The sequence below is a fragment of the Panthera tigris genome, chromosome A1, assembly GCF_018350195.1.
Source record: "Panthera tigris isolate Pti1 chromosome A1, P.tigris_Pti1_mat1.1, whole genome shotgun sequence".
Lineage (NCBI taxonomy): Eukaryota > Metazoa > Chordata > Mammalia > Carnivora > Felidae > Panthera > Panthera tigris.
This window is the reverse complement of record NC_056660.1, coordinates 16,294,454-16,309,064: the sequence shown is the minus strand read 5'-3', so window position 1 is coordinate 16,309,064 and position 14,611 is coordinate 16,294,454. Positions and strand designations below refer to the sequence as shown.

At 35.1% G+C, this 14,611-nt stretch overlaps 1 protein-coding gene across 2 annotated transcripts in view; it reads left to right on the top strand.

The window, feature by feature from the left end:
- TRPC4 (transient receptor potential cation channel subfamily C member 4) overlaps window positions 1-14,611 on the top strand; it is a 197,700-nt gene that overhangs the window by 39,946 nt on the left and 143,143 nt on the right. The gene's annotated exons all lie outside the window — the stretch shown is intronic.

Sequence of the window (14,611 nt, the reverse complement as noted above, 5' to 3'; positions counted from 1 at the left end):
TTCCAGGTGAAAATTCAGTGAAACTAAATATAATCACCATCAATACCTGTGTATCAGACGCTTTTTTACATCGTACTACATTTGTATACTAACAGCCCTGCATGGGCGTCATTCTCTGCCTCGACTGATAAAGAGACTAAGTCTCTGGGAGCAGTGGCCAATCTGAGATTAAGTGACAGAAGGTCTCAGCGGCAGAGAGCTGTAACTGTAATGTGTCAAACATCTGGCTCAAAGTAAGAAAAGCAAATATTTATAGATATTCCAATTTCTGATACTATGTAGGCAAAAATATTTGATTGATGGAAATATTTTTTCACTTCTCATCTAAATGTTCCACCAGTGCATACAGAGAGCCTACAAAGTTTTTAATATCATGACACTTTTGAATTCTAATTTGGAGTGGAAAATGGAAAATTCACATCTAAAATATCTACCCCCCATCTTCATTTTCATGGTAAGTTTAATAAATCAGCAACTGCTTACAAAACTAACTGTTTTACCAGAAGGGGTGTGGGATCATATCTATCAGAATCAGAGTAGATCTCAGTTTTCCTCAAATTTCTGCTTCCCCAAGAAGCAGAAAAAATTAGCAGAGATTTAAGAGCTGTTTGTTTTTCTTTTCTTTTTTTCTTTTGTTTGTTTTTTTTTTACTTTTGTTTTTCTAATGTTTTATTTATTTTTGAGAGACAGAGAGAGACAGAGTATGGGCGGGAGAGGGGCAGAGAGAGAAGGAGATAGAGAGTCAGAAGCAGGCTCCAGGCTCTGAGCTGTCAGCATGCAGCCTGATGCGGGGCTTGAACTCACGAACCTGAGATCATGACTGAGCTGAACTCAGATGCTTAACTGACTGAGCCACCCAGGCACCCCAAGAGCTGTTTGTAACAGAGCCAGAGTGGAATGGGGGATTTGATGAAATCGTTGATAGCTTGTTCTCATTTCTTAATCAATACTTGCGATTAGTTTATGCCAACCTTTGGAATAACAGGAGAACTGACTTAAAGAAAACTTGTTTTATTTAATGAAAGCTAAATGAAGACTTGATAGAAAATAAGCTGTGCCATTTATGTAAATAATCCTATCATATCTGTTAAACATCCAAAGCATAGAGCTAATTGAATTGAAAAGAAATTGTTAACATGCCTGCTAATAATAATAAAAGCACCTATAAGGGGTGCCTGGGTGACTCAGTCAGTTAAGCAGTCAGGTCATGATCTCACAGTTCACGGGATCAAGCCCTGTGTCCGGCTGTGTGCCGACAGCACTGAGCCTGCTTGGGATTCTCTCTCTCCCTCTCTCTCTGCCCCTCCCCCACCAAAATAAATAAACATTAAAAAAGAAAGCAGGTTTAAGTGTAGTCTTAAGTATTCCAATATACTAAAGAAATAAACTTCTAGGATGAGTATTTAGAAATCATAATACAGCTTTGTATCATTAAAATGATCATAATGTCATAGGATTAATAACTGCACAGAATAACAAAATTCTCTGGACAGCAAATCTATCACAAATTTGGACAATAACCAAATAACCTGGAAAAACTGCTTTGCCAAATAAATTTAATCTTTTAAGTTGCTATGGTAATTACTATACTTGTTGGAGGTATTTAAGAGATGCTAAATTCCTTGTGCATAATGAACCTTTATGAAGAGTATTCTAAGCAATCTAGTTTAAAAAAAACCTAATTTGCCTTTGATTTGCATAACTGATGTTTGAGTTCAGTGTAGAAATAAACTCAGTTAATTCTAAGGACATGAAAAGATTGAGTAAAAGATTTTAAAGTTCAAGACAAAAGGAAGAGATTGCATTTTACAATATTTACACCTTCTACTTTTCTGTTAACTGTAGAGTGCTTTTAGAATGTTAAATACTCAATCTGAACTACTCTCCATATAGTGAAGGAAGTAAGAGTTAGCATGCCGCACAATCCTACTGAGCTTTAACCTTCTGGGCTCAACTTAACATTGAGAGTGAAACTCTCAGTTATTTACCATTGCTACATCTCACATGAATGTAGCAGTGCTATTAACACTGATTCCATCTTTGGCCCTCCATCTTGTTCTCCACACTGGTGCACAGAGGGCCCCACTTTAGATAACAACCTTGTGACCTCACCATCACGCTCCTCACTCCATAAAAGCTGGGGATTAAGGTCTGGACTTGGGGGAGACTAGGGGTGGGGAATACCTACATACACAGGGCCCTGGATCGTCCGCTCACCCATTGCCCCTGTAGGTAAGTTACCCTGAATAAAACTCTGTGTAAAAGGTATGAGGTAGTTTGCTTTGATTTTCTATATTAAAGTACCTTCTCAGGGCGGAGAAGGTACACATTTTTGACCCTCCTGCACCTTCTAATAATGAGCAAAGGACTAAATAATGCTACCTTTTCTTGGTTGCATCCATGGTGAACTGAACCAGGTTAACTGAGAGGCAGAGACGAGAAAGCGGGAAGGAAGAGATTAGGGATCTATGAATCTATGAACCTGGAAATATTCCTTAGCAGGTGAAGAGCCAATGGAGGTGTGACAAATAGGATTTCATTACCTTGAGTACAGATTAATATCACAGCTAAGACTCAATTTGCAAAGAAGCGTAAGATCTGAGAGACTGGCTAGCATTTAAGGAAGGTCCAGTAGTGTTGGTAAGGACTCAAAAGAACTTTCTGAAAGTAATAGTAATGAAGAAACTGAGGTTCAGAATTACGAGATCCACTTACTACACGGGTAAGGCAATAGTAGAGAATTGAGGCGCATGATAAAAACCCAGTTGGTGAGAAACTGAATGGACATTCAGTAACAGAGTAAAGGCAAAACGTGTAACACAGGATAAGGAAAAATGAGTATAGGATCAGGAACACATGTATCAAGCCCTTGTGATTTTATCATGTTATTTGGTCCCAATATCCGTCCCAAGGGGCACTAGTAATGTTTACTGCAGGGGGTCTTCCCAAGAATTAATTGAGTTCATATATGTAAAAGGACGGTGCTTGGTACATACTGTGTTCAGTAAGTGCTGTTGTTTCTGTTGCGTTACTGTTTTGTTGTTTCAAGGGACTGGGGTTTCCAGTAAAATCTTAATCTGTGGAGATCTAAACAACAAGGCAAGAACAAAGTCCCTAGGGACATGAAGGGACCAGCTTCATTCAGAAGCAGCCCTAGTAGAACTCTGGCTCCTACCTGCCTAGACCAAAAGTTGATCGGGAATGTGAGATAGAAGAATGAGAGCCAAGTCTGGCTCTGATTTCCCATTGAAACCATTAGTATTTTCATTGCTCATCCCTTTGATGCATCTTCCGGATGCAGTACTTACTGGCGGTGTGAACTGGCAGAAGTTTTTAAACTTTTCTGAGCCACAGAAACTTAATTATCTTTTTCTGTGACTTTCTATCGTTCTTTCACATGCCCAAATTTATACAGTCACTAACAGGAACAGTGTTTGGTAGGAAACAATAAGGGTCACTAAATGATTTAGAACAAAACTGGGACAACAAATTCTAAAAGACATAACAGGAAAGCCATTGTGTAGAAGTATGGCCACTTATTCTAGGAGTGGAGACTAATACAGAATGAGGAGCTTTTTTTCATCTCCATTCCTTTAAATGTTTTGCCTCCTCTTCCCAGAATTCTTGCTTCTATATAGTCACTAGGGAAATAATTTAGGTAATTATTCAGATATTTAGGTAAAAGTCCATCTCCTCTAGCAACCATTTTTACACCCTCCATGGCACGCCTACAACTAATGGCTTTCTCTTGTAAATCCCAAGGAAACAGTATATAAATCTATAATGTATGGATTACCATATGGTATTTACTATCAGTTATGGACAATGCTCCTTCTCCACCTAACAGCATTCTCCCTGAGGTCTGGGATTTCTTGCTGTTATTTTATTTTTTTTTTTTTTTAAAGTTTTTTTTCAACGTTTTTTATTTATTTTTGGGACAGAGAGAGACAGAGCATGAACGGGGGAGGGGCAGAGAGAGGGAGACGCAGAATCGGAAACAGGCTCCAGGCTCCGAGCCATCAGCCCAGAGCCCGACGCGGGGCTCGAACTCACGGACCGCGAGACCGTGACCTGGCTGAAGTCGGACGCTTAACCGACTGCGCCACCCAGGCGCCCCTCTTGCTGTTATTTTAAATGCGCTATTGAGACATAATTTACATACCACAAAAAATTCATCCATCGGGGACTGTGTTTTATTTCACTTTATATCCTCAGCCTGCAAAATAGTCTTGATCTGCTACAGAAGAAGCCGTAATAAATCTTTGAGTACTTGAACCAACACATGAAGAAGTAAAGATTTCCAGCTGTCATCAGGCAGATGTGACACTGATGCACCCTAGTGAACTAATTTGTCTTTAGGATTGAAACAATTGATCAGATTGTCCTCTGTCACTCCCACCTACTTCATGTATTTTCCTTTAAAGTCTGTGCACTCAGATAGAGAGGACACTGCTTCACCAAAGGTGATCCTTTGCCTGAAACTGCAGTGGACTAATAAAAATAAATTAGCTTCAGGATTTACAAGTTGGAACCTTGATAATAGCTTCACCATGGTATCTCCAGTAACTGGAAATGGGGGGAAAAAAGCCTATCCTTTCCTTTTTATAGGAAAAGGACAGGTTGTTTTAGGAATATAGAAAACAATGGATTTGGAAACATTTGTAGATTCAGCCTCTAAACACACAAAAATTATATATATATATATATACACACACACACCCACCCAGGTATATAAATATACCACCATATATATATAAATATATATAAGTATATATTTATATATATAAGCATATAAATATAAATATGTAAAAATATATAAAAATATATATAAATGTGTGTGTGTGTGTGTGTATATATGTGTGTGTGTGTGTATATATATATATATATATATATATATATAACCACGCAGGTATATATATATACCACCACCCAGGCACCCCATACATATATATGTATATATATATGATATATACATTATATATCATAATTTTGTATATCATAAATTATATGCCATAAATTATTTATATATATATATATATATATATATGTGTGTGTGTGTGTGTGTGTGTGTGTGTGTGTGTGTGTATCTCAGAGGTTACAGGGGCATCTACTTTTATCCCCCCAAATGCTAAGAGCTCCCATGGTAATGTTAAAACAATATTCTCTGGAATATTATAAAAATCAATAAAGAGGAACATTGTATTCTGCTTTGACTGTTTTAAAAACTAAAATCATTGTATCATCTTTATCAAAAACTAGAAAATGTAAATCAGAACAAAAACCACCTATTACCCATAGGTAACCTTTCTTTCTCTCTTTTTCTCTTTTTTCTTTCTTTCTTTCTTTCTTTCTTTCTTTCTTTCTTTCTTTCTTTCTTTCTTTCTAAGTTTATTTGTTTATTTTGAGAGAGAACATGATTGGCGAGGGGCAGAGAGAGAGAGAGTGAGAATCCCAAACAGACTCCACACTGTCAGCACAGTTCCTAAGATAGGGCTTGAACTCACAAACCATGAGATCATGACCTGAGCTGAAATCAAGAGTCAGACACTTAACCAACCGAGCCACCCAGGCATCCCCCGACCCCACATAGGTAACCTTTCTTAATTGTGAGTATAGTTATCTCCTTGTTATAAGTTTTATCATTGTTGCAGATGCTAATCTTGTGTTGAAAATGTTATCCGTGATTAGCACTTATCATAATACGATTATTTTGTGTGACATTAGCCTTTAAAACATGTTATTTTAATAGCTACACATTTTTTATTAAATGAATATTCAGCTTTTAATTGAACTAGCTGACAATTATTGACTTTTGAGCCTCTCCAGTTGTTTCCAACAATAGATAACAGTTATTTTTCTTTTGTGTGCATAAATAAAAATACTTATTTATGTCTGCCTTGTAACTATTGCCTGCCTTGTAAAATATAACTCCAGGGTGAATTCCTGGAAGAGATACTCCTAGGGTGAAGGGCTTGAACCCTTCCAAAGATGGACACACATATTTCCAATTCCTTTTCAGTTTAAACTATCACCAGCAACTTATAAGAGAAGTATTTTCACTGAATCCTTTCTGGTATTGGCTATTCTTTTGTATTTAATCTGATCACATTTTACAGACGATAGCTTTTATTGTCCTGGTAAACTTCTCCATTTTAGAGGTCAGAAAAGTAGAATGCATTTTCAAATGATATTTTCCACTTGGATTTCTTTTTCTCTGAGGAGGCTGGTCTTTTTATTCTTTGAATCTTAGTGTTTTTCTTTTCTATTTAATAAGCTCTTCTCAGTCATATTTATTTTGAATAATTTCCCTTGTTTTGCCTTTTAATTTTGTGTATTATGTTTGGATACTAAGTTTTTTTAATTCTTTGTATGCATAAGTCTTTCTCATAGTCATTTCTTGAATGCTTTTTGCTTAGAAAACTCTTCGCCATTGCAATTTCATTTGTTTCAATATTTCACTTTTAAATTCATTTAGAATCTATGTTCATGGTGTTCTAAAATAATTATTTCCAAAACTTCTAACCAGTTGTGTCAACATTATTTATTATTTTTCTATTTCCTACACTGATCTGTCATGCTTCCCTATTGATATATTACTACGACAATAACTTGCAATACAAGTTCAATTACCTCTCTCTCTCTCTTTCTCCCCGCCCCCCACACACATCCCACCACAGCCACTACCAGCAGTAACCCCTAAGCCACACAGTATCCTTTCTTACCTCTTGAAGTAACGTAAGTGGTATTTTTTAAAATAAAAGGGTCATATATTTATCAAAAATTTTATATGTGCATCCAAATTTAAGCATTTTATATTATTTTTGCTATCACTAAAAGATACATTTCTTTTTGTCTTGGGCTAAAGACAACAATTACCACCCTGACAGTACATAGACGCACATGCGCGCGCACACACACACACACACACGCGTGCGCGCGTACACACACGTACACACACACAATTTCAGAAACTAAAGGTCAGCTATGGATTACAGGATCTGAGTGTGGTGGGGTACTTTGAATGCATTTTGCTGCTGAATAAGTCATTTTTGAAACTAGGTTAGTCTTTCTTTGTTGAAATTTGTATACTATGTATTTGCAACATGCGTAGTTTCTCCCCACATTTCTTCTTAATGTTTCTTTTTTTTACCATGTGACACTTTCATTGTCAACACGCCAAGTATCAACGTCTTTGACACAATGAAAGAAGTACAAATGTTTCTGATGTAGTAACAGCAATATGTATATATGCAACCCTGTTACCAAATGGCAGGTGTATTCCTGAAAAACTTCAAATTCTACAAAATTATGAGAAAAAAATATAGATATGGGAAAGACGGCTAGAGTAACATTACTCAAAATACATTCAATAATGTAATAATATGAGTAAACTCAATAAAATATGGGCAGACACTTAATTCCCCATCAGCATTATACCACGATCAGAGTCTGAGAGTTTCGCATTCTTAATCATAGAGGTTAATATATACTCTTTCCTGATAGAGACTCTTGATGGTACTCACTTGGTTTACTAGCAGATGATCTTTTAGTTTCCACTCTTGCACAATTCCAAATCAATTAGCAGCCAGAGTGACCTTTAAAAACAGAAATTGGATCAAGTCACTCCCCAGCTCAAAGCCCTTCAGTAACTTATTATGCTTAGAATGCTTTCCAAAATTCATACCCCACACTGTGGGCTGCAGAGTCACCTCCTCCTTTCTCTCCTTTACTCACTATACTCCAGTCAAGCTGGCCTCTTCCACACACTAAAATGTTCCTCCTGCCTCGCCGTCTTCTCACTTTCAGATCCTTTTAACATAATGGTTTTCTCTGCACTGTTCACATTTTATCTAGCTAGCATTTTATCATCTTTCATGTCACAGAGAGGCCACCCTTGACCACCCTACCTCATGCAACTCTCCATGGATCATAAGCTCTATGAGTACAAAGATTTTGGCTTTCATTCACCATGGTATTGCCAGTGTTTGACATATGGATGTCTTCTATACAGTAAATAAGAAAAGTTCTAAATCTAAGAGGTCCACAGAGTTTATAAAGACCCATAGAAAAACGCCGTATAACCCTTCTTTAGGAGGAAGGGAAGAAAAATCCTCAAGGCTATGATACTTCACAGGAGTTTTTAAAACTTGGCAGGAGTTACCAGACGCTCAAGGGAAGGAAAGGTATTCCTGTTGTGAAGAACAGTATGAGAAAATGCCTAGAGATTTAGTAGCCAAGTAGTTTGTCAATGTGAAATACGGTTTTCCAAGAGCAGTCTTGGGAAATACATACAAGAAGGCATTTAGAAACCAGATCATGAGAGTCCAATATTCTGTAATAAGTTAGTATGTTTTCCTGTGAATGATTATCAGTCATTTATGAGTTATAAGTAAGAGAGTGACTTGATCAGATTTACATTTTAGCATGATTAGGTATCTGACATTGTGGAGGCTAGAGAGGTTGCAAGAATAATATCAGTGAGATGATTTGGAAGGATATTGGTGTAGCCAATAATAATGAGGAGATAAAGTCAGTCAGCATTACACACAGGAAATGCTATACTGCAGTTGAAATATGGCCAGTAAGATTTAAGAAATGATCCTTAATATGATTTAATGTTAGTTACTTTACATTTAAATAGTCACATGTGACTACTGGCTACCATACTGGACAGCATGTGTCTAGAACTTTAGAGAGGTATGGCCTGGGAACATGGATTTTAGAACATACTGAAAACATAACAGCAGACTTTAAAAACATATATGGGTTTTATGGAACATTTTGAATAATGAGTAACAGATGAAAATTGCTAGTGAGAGTGACAAATGGAGAAAAGAGCCATGGGCAGAACCCTGGTATTAACAACATTTAGGCTTTAGATGGAAGGAAAACAAGCTGGGGGACTACGGAGAGAGATCACGTGTAGGCAGAAGGTAGAACATTACAGAAGAGCATCAGAGAACTCAAGGGGAGGCACATCTTATTTAGAAAGGCTGCTGGAAAGCCAAGTATCATGTGGCCTGAAAAGCATCAAAATGAATCTGGCAATTAGCAGGACATGATTGACTTTAAGGAAAGTATTTATTCCATGATGGCAATAAGTACTATCTTAGGGAGAGTAAATGAGTAAATGAGAGATAAGGTTAAACTTTATAAAATAAAGAAAATCAGAGATGAGAGAGAGATAATTGCCAAAGATAATTAGAATTTTAAAATAACTATGTGAAAGGGGCGCCTCTTGGTTCAGTCTGTCAAGCATCCTTGATTTCGGCTCAGGTCATGATCCCAGGGTTGTCCGATCGAGTCCCGTATTAGACTCCATGCTGAGTGTGGAGCCTGTCTGGGATTCCCTCTCTCTCTCCCTCTGCTCCTCTCCCCCACTTGTGCTCTCTCTCTCTCTCAAATAAATAAAATGAAAAAAATTAACAAATAAATACAGAGAAAACATTTACACCTACTTTAAAAAATGCCTATCTGAAAATTAGGTACCTGTATATATCTGAGTTCAGTATGCAGAGAAAAGTTTAAGGTCTGAAAGAAGGAAGGGGCTGATGTAAGGTTTTAGAGAAGTGGCAATGACTGAAAACTCCTCAGGCAGCGGGATTCGCAGCCTGAGCAAAGAGAGAGAGAGCATCCTTTCCTCTGAAATTGGAGGGAAAAACAGGAATATATCAATGCACATTCTAACTCTCAGGGTGGAAATTCAAACTCTGACAGCTATATATACTTTCTAAAACATGTTTTCTAAATCCCATGAGATAAAAATCAAGATAAATAACTTTTTTTTTTGCCCTGCAAATGCATTCTCCTAGGTACTGTTTTGTTTTGTTTTGTTTTGTTTTGTTTTGTTTTGTTTTTAAATAGGAATATTTAGGGTTTAGTTTTAAGTTTGGTACTTGTTAAATCATAAGGGGCTTCCATTTTAAACATAAGCATAATCCCAACTTCCTCCTTTAAAATCTTAGGATGTTGTAATATTTAGTTAATAAAGTGTTTTTCTTTTCATAAGGTAATATAGCATGAACTTCTTGAAATTCACAGAAATATCCTTAAAACCTTTCAGAAGAATTTGGTAGTCAGTGTGCTTTTACAACATCAAAACAAGAGTCACTTGGGTTTTGGTCAGACTAAGTCACAAAACATTTCAGTGAATTATGTGGCACTTTTGGTACAAGACTTACAGCTACTGAAATGTTCACGTGGTATCTTGCCTGAAGACAGTAGGAACAGATCTGGAATTCAAAGTGGTACCAAAGATTAGAGCATTTGGTGTTTATGTGGAGTGTGTATTATATCAAAGATTATAGAGATAATGTACTATACCAATAGCCAAAAATAAAAATCTGAATTGGATCAAATGTCAGTAAATTATCTGAGAAAATGTTATTTCATACCAGAGTCCATGAAAAGTACAAAAGCAACTTAAATATATGTAGTAGTACCCTAACAAAAAATGGGAGTCAGATTTCTCATGGTGTGATGAAGTCAACCTGTAAACATGAATGCTTTGACAGTAACCTAGGGAATAAAAAACTACATATATATATAAATATTATATATATGCATATTTATGTGTATATGTGCATATATATACATATATAATATATATAATTTAAATATATATATACATATATATGTATATATATGTATATATATACATATATATATATGGAACTTTTCTTTTAACTTTAATGATTTCTGCTCAAGAGTGGAGATTTCTGTATTCTGCATATTTTCTTTCCCTTGTGTTCTTTGGAAGCGCACTGTTCTTTCCACCCAGCAACTAAGTCCATCCTCTAGGGAATATGCTTTCTGATCCATGTAAATATTGAAACTTTTCTTTTTCTGTATATCACTATGTTGCTTAGGTAATTGTGGTTCTCATATCTAGTGACAATTTTTTTTTTTAATTTCTCTTGGGATTGATGACAATCTACCTTTTTGATGGTTTTAATTCCCAACGCATTTACAGAAAATAAAATTTCAGTTAATTAAAAATTCACATTGCAGAATTTGAGGGTTTTTTTTCCCATCACTTCCCATCTCTCTTCTGAGTCTTTGAAACATAACAATGAAACATTCATTTCACTTCTGGATTGTGTGTTCTACAGGGGGCATTGAAATCAAAGAATCTGTTCAGTTCTGTGATTTCATGGGGGAAAACATCTTCTCCTTTCCAGAAAGTTCATTCTGAAAGTTCAAGACCAGGAACAGGCATTGATTCGCACACTTTAGGTCAGGATCTTTGCTGTACTGAGCCTCCTGTTATTTTACAGACTTTCTATCCAGAAGCAATTCCATAGTTGCTGATAAATGTGTCAATTCAGGAACTCCATCAGCCTTATCAGCACCTTACACTCACTGTCACATCCGTCTATCACAGTTTCCAAAAGTTAAACTTGATTTTTGTCCTTTTATTAGTATCTCTGCAACTCAAATAATCCGACTTGTCTAAAGTCTATGTACTGAAAAGTTATATAATCTTCACTCTTGTAAAGTCTTAACCAGAATTGTTTTATGTGTGTGTGTTTTGCAATTCATTGTAAATAATTAAATTTCATTTATTGAATGTATTTAAAATTTTAATATATTTAAATTCCATCTATCTTTCTCAATGTGAGGTCTTATATTTGTTTCAAACCCAAGAAACTAAAAGATGACAATACTGTTAATAGATCTTTTTCAGCGCTGACACTGATTCTTCTCACTCATTCCTTTGATAGTGTTGTTTGCCCCTCTTTATGGATGGAGAAACAGGTAACCGAATGTAACGTCTCATACCTAGTTCACATTTTGAACACAGTGTTCACTAGAATATGTCTTCCTTTCAGGGAAGTATCATGTTTTAACCCGTCCTTACGGAGTTTACATTTATGGCAATTATCTGGATTAAATGAAATAGATTTTAATAAATCTAATTTCTCATTATCTGTTCTCCTCTCCCCCAATTTCTCCAGTACCTTCTCTGTTGTTCACCAGTCTCTTCATTGTCACTGACATCCTGAGCTTTGGGAGGTAGTTATGCTCACCACTAAACCACCAACACACCCCATCCTGTGCTTTAAAAGCGAGAAGTCAAATGCTATTTACTATCTAATTCTTTTTGGTAATGTTTATTTATTTATTTTGAGAGATACAAAGAAAGAGGCAGAGAGAGAGAATCCCAAACAAGCTCTATGCTGTCAGCACAGAGCCTGATGCTGGGTTCGATCGCACGAACCTTGAGATGACCTGAGTCCAAATCAAGAGTCATTCGCTGTTAAGCCACCCAGGCCCCTCCACTATCTAATTATTTGATATCATCACTAATAAAATAGAGTAAATGCAATAAAATAAAATAAAAATATTCCATTCTCTAGGGTGATTTTTAATCTTGACTAACAATTCAGACAGAGTTCTGCAAAGTGTGTGTGTGTGTGTGTGTGTGTGTGTGTGTGTATTTTCATATCTTCTTTTAACCTGTACTTTCGGTAAGTTACTTTGAAACATTAGTCTTAAGCAAAACAACTATTGGTGGCAAAGCTTGAATTCAGTTCTAAAAAGGAATGTTTATGTATTTTTCCAAGAGTCTGGAGTAAGAACAAAGTGAGCAAATAAACAAAGTGAGCATTGAAATGGAATATTAGTGCCACTTATTATCATTATGAAGCATTTATGTTGTAGTCCTGGTAAAATTACAATGTGAAAACCATTGACATTGATTCCACACACTCTTACTGATGCTAACATGGATTGGGAGGGAAGTGCTGGCATTTGGGATCAGAAAGTTATAATGAGATATGTAGGATCGTAATAATCTTGATTTATTGTCGTTTTATTTATGCTAGAATATTAAATTGTCCTTGTTATCCCATAATATAAATTATATAAATTCTATCCCATGATTCTAGTGAGTTAAAACATCTCCAAATACTGGAGGACCTCCAAATACCAAACTTGAAGCTTGATTATAATTTGCACACCTAAAAGTAATAGAGTTGAAAATTCTCCTCTGAAAAATTAACATTACCATTTAAAGAACTTACAATACCCCCTGTCTGAAATTGCAGAAATGAGTGTATATTATGCTGTGTAGTTGGTCATTATACATTTAAAACACCAAGGCTAATAAAATGTGAAATATTTGAGAAAAATATTCTGGCTTATGAGATTCTTACATTTGCTTCATCTATGAAAGGGTCTTAATAAGATACTAAACCTAATGTCAGAAAGGAACAAATTAGGAAATAAAAGTTGTGTGTATTATATGCTGAACCTCAATATTTGAGAAATTGTGATTAATAATCTGAAACATCAAAAAGTGAAACTTAACTACTTGATAACGGAAATTCCTATTAAATTGAGGTAGCATGCAAATGATGCATAATTTCCCAAATTGAAAACATTCCATTAAATGTAATCACATTTGCTCATTCAATACATGTTTAATCTACCTTTAAAGTATTATTCAAATCAGGTTAATTTACTCATAAAATGATTAGGTCTAAAAAGATCAATTAAGATGACTATGCATGTTCAGGTACCCAGAATCCCCCATTAATTTTAATTTAATAGTAAATGTGTGTAAATAAACATGTAGGTTGAATATAAATGACATAGAATAATACAATAGTTCAGATCATAAATATGAAATCAGGAGCTAATAGCAATAAAAAATTTTTAAAAACATAATAGATTTTTCTGCAAGTTTGTATCAGTAGGATAATACTAAATCAATATAATTGCCAGTGACTTCGTTCTTGTTAATCTGTCTTAAGATGATCTTTTATTTATTTAAAATAATTCCTTCATCTTCAACTGTATCTTTACTATAACTTCCAAATAATACATTATATAATGAAAATATTTCTGTCTTGTGGCTTATTGTTTCATGATATCAAGGTAATAGAATTAAGAAAATAGCATTTTCATAATAAACTTTCTCTACATGAACATTTCTAAATTCTTTGTTTGGTAAATTGCTTAGACTCACCTTGATCATTAATGTCATCAATACACATTCATTCCCCTCAAGTGAATTCACTTACAAAGGGGATAAATAGTTATACTTATCAGGCTCAGTATGATATTTCATTGATATTGATATCATCAATTCATATTAACTTTGATGTCAGTACTTAGTGACATTAAGAATAGATACATTACAAATGAAAAGCATTTTACTAAGATAGTGATATTTCATAATTTCAATAGCATCTATATGTTTAGCAAAATCGATAGTGAATGATACATTTGAAAATCCCTGGTTCCTTTTTAGGACCTCAAAGATACAACCTTTAAGTTTCAGAGTTCTCTGTTAAAAACTGTATATATTTACGATAAATTTTGTAAATAATTTCCAAAAATTACAGGTACCTCCTCTGACAGATGCCACTTTTAAAGTAACTTTTCCAATTTTTTATTCCTTTTAGACTAGGACTTTGTAACTTGCATTTCTAGATAACTGAATAATTATTAAGCCTATTTCCATTGTTTAAGGAGAAAAAAATCGATTACAGAATGATGGTATAATTGTTGTTATTGGCATTATAGTTAGTTGTTAAGTGTGACACATACTGATTAAGAAGGGTATTAGCACTAATCCTTGTGTTTTTTGGGGTTCTGTTTGCAC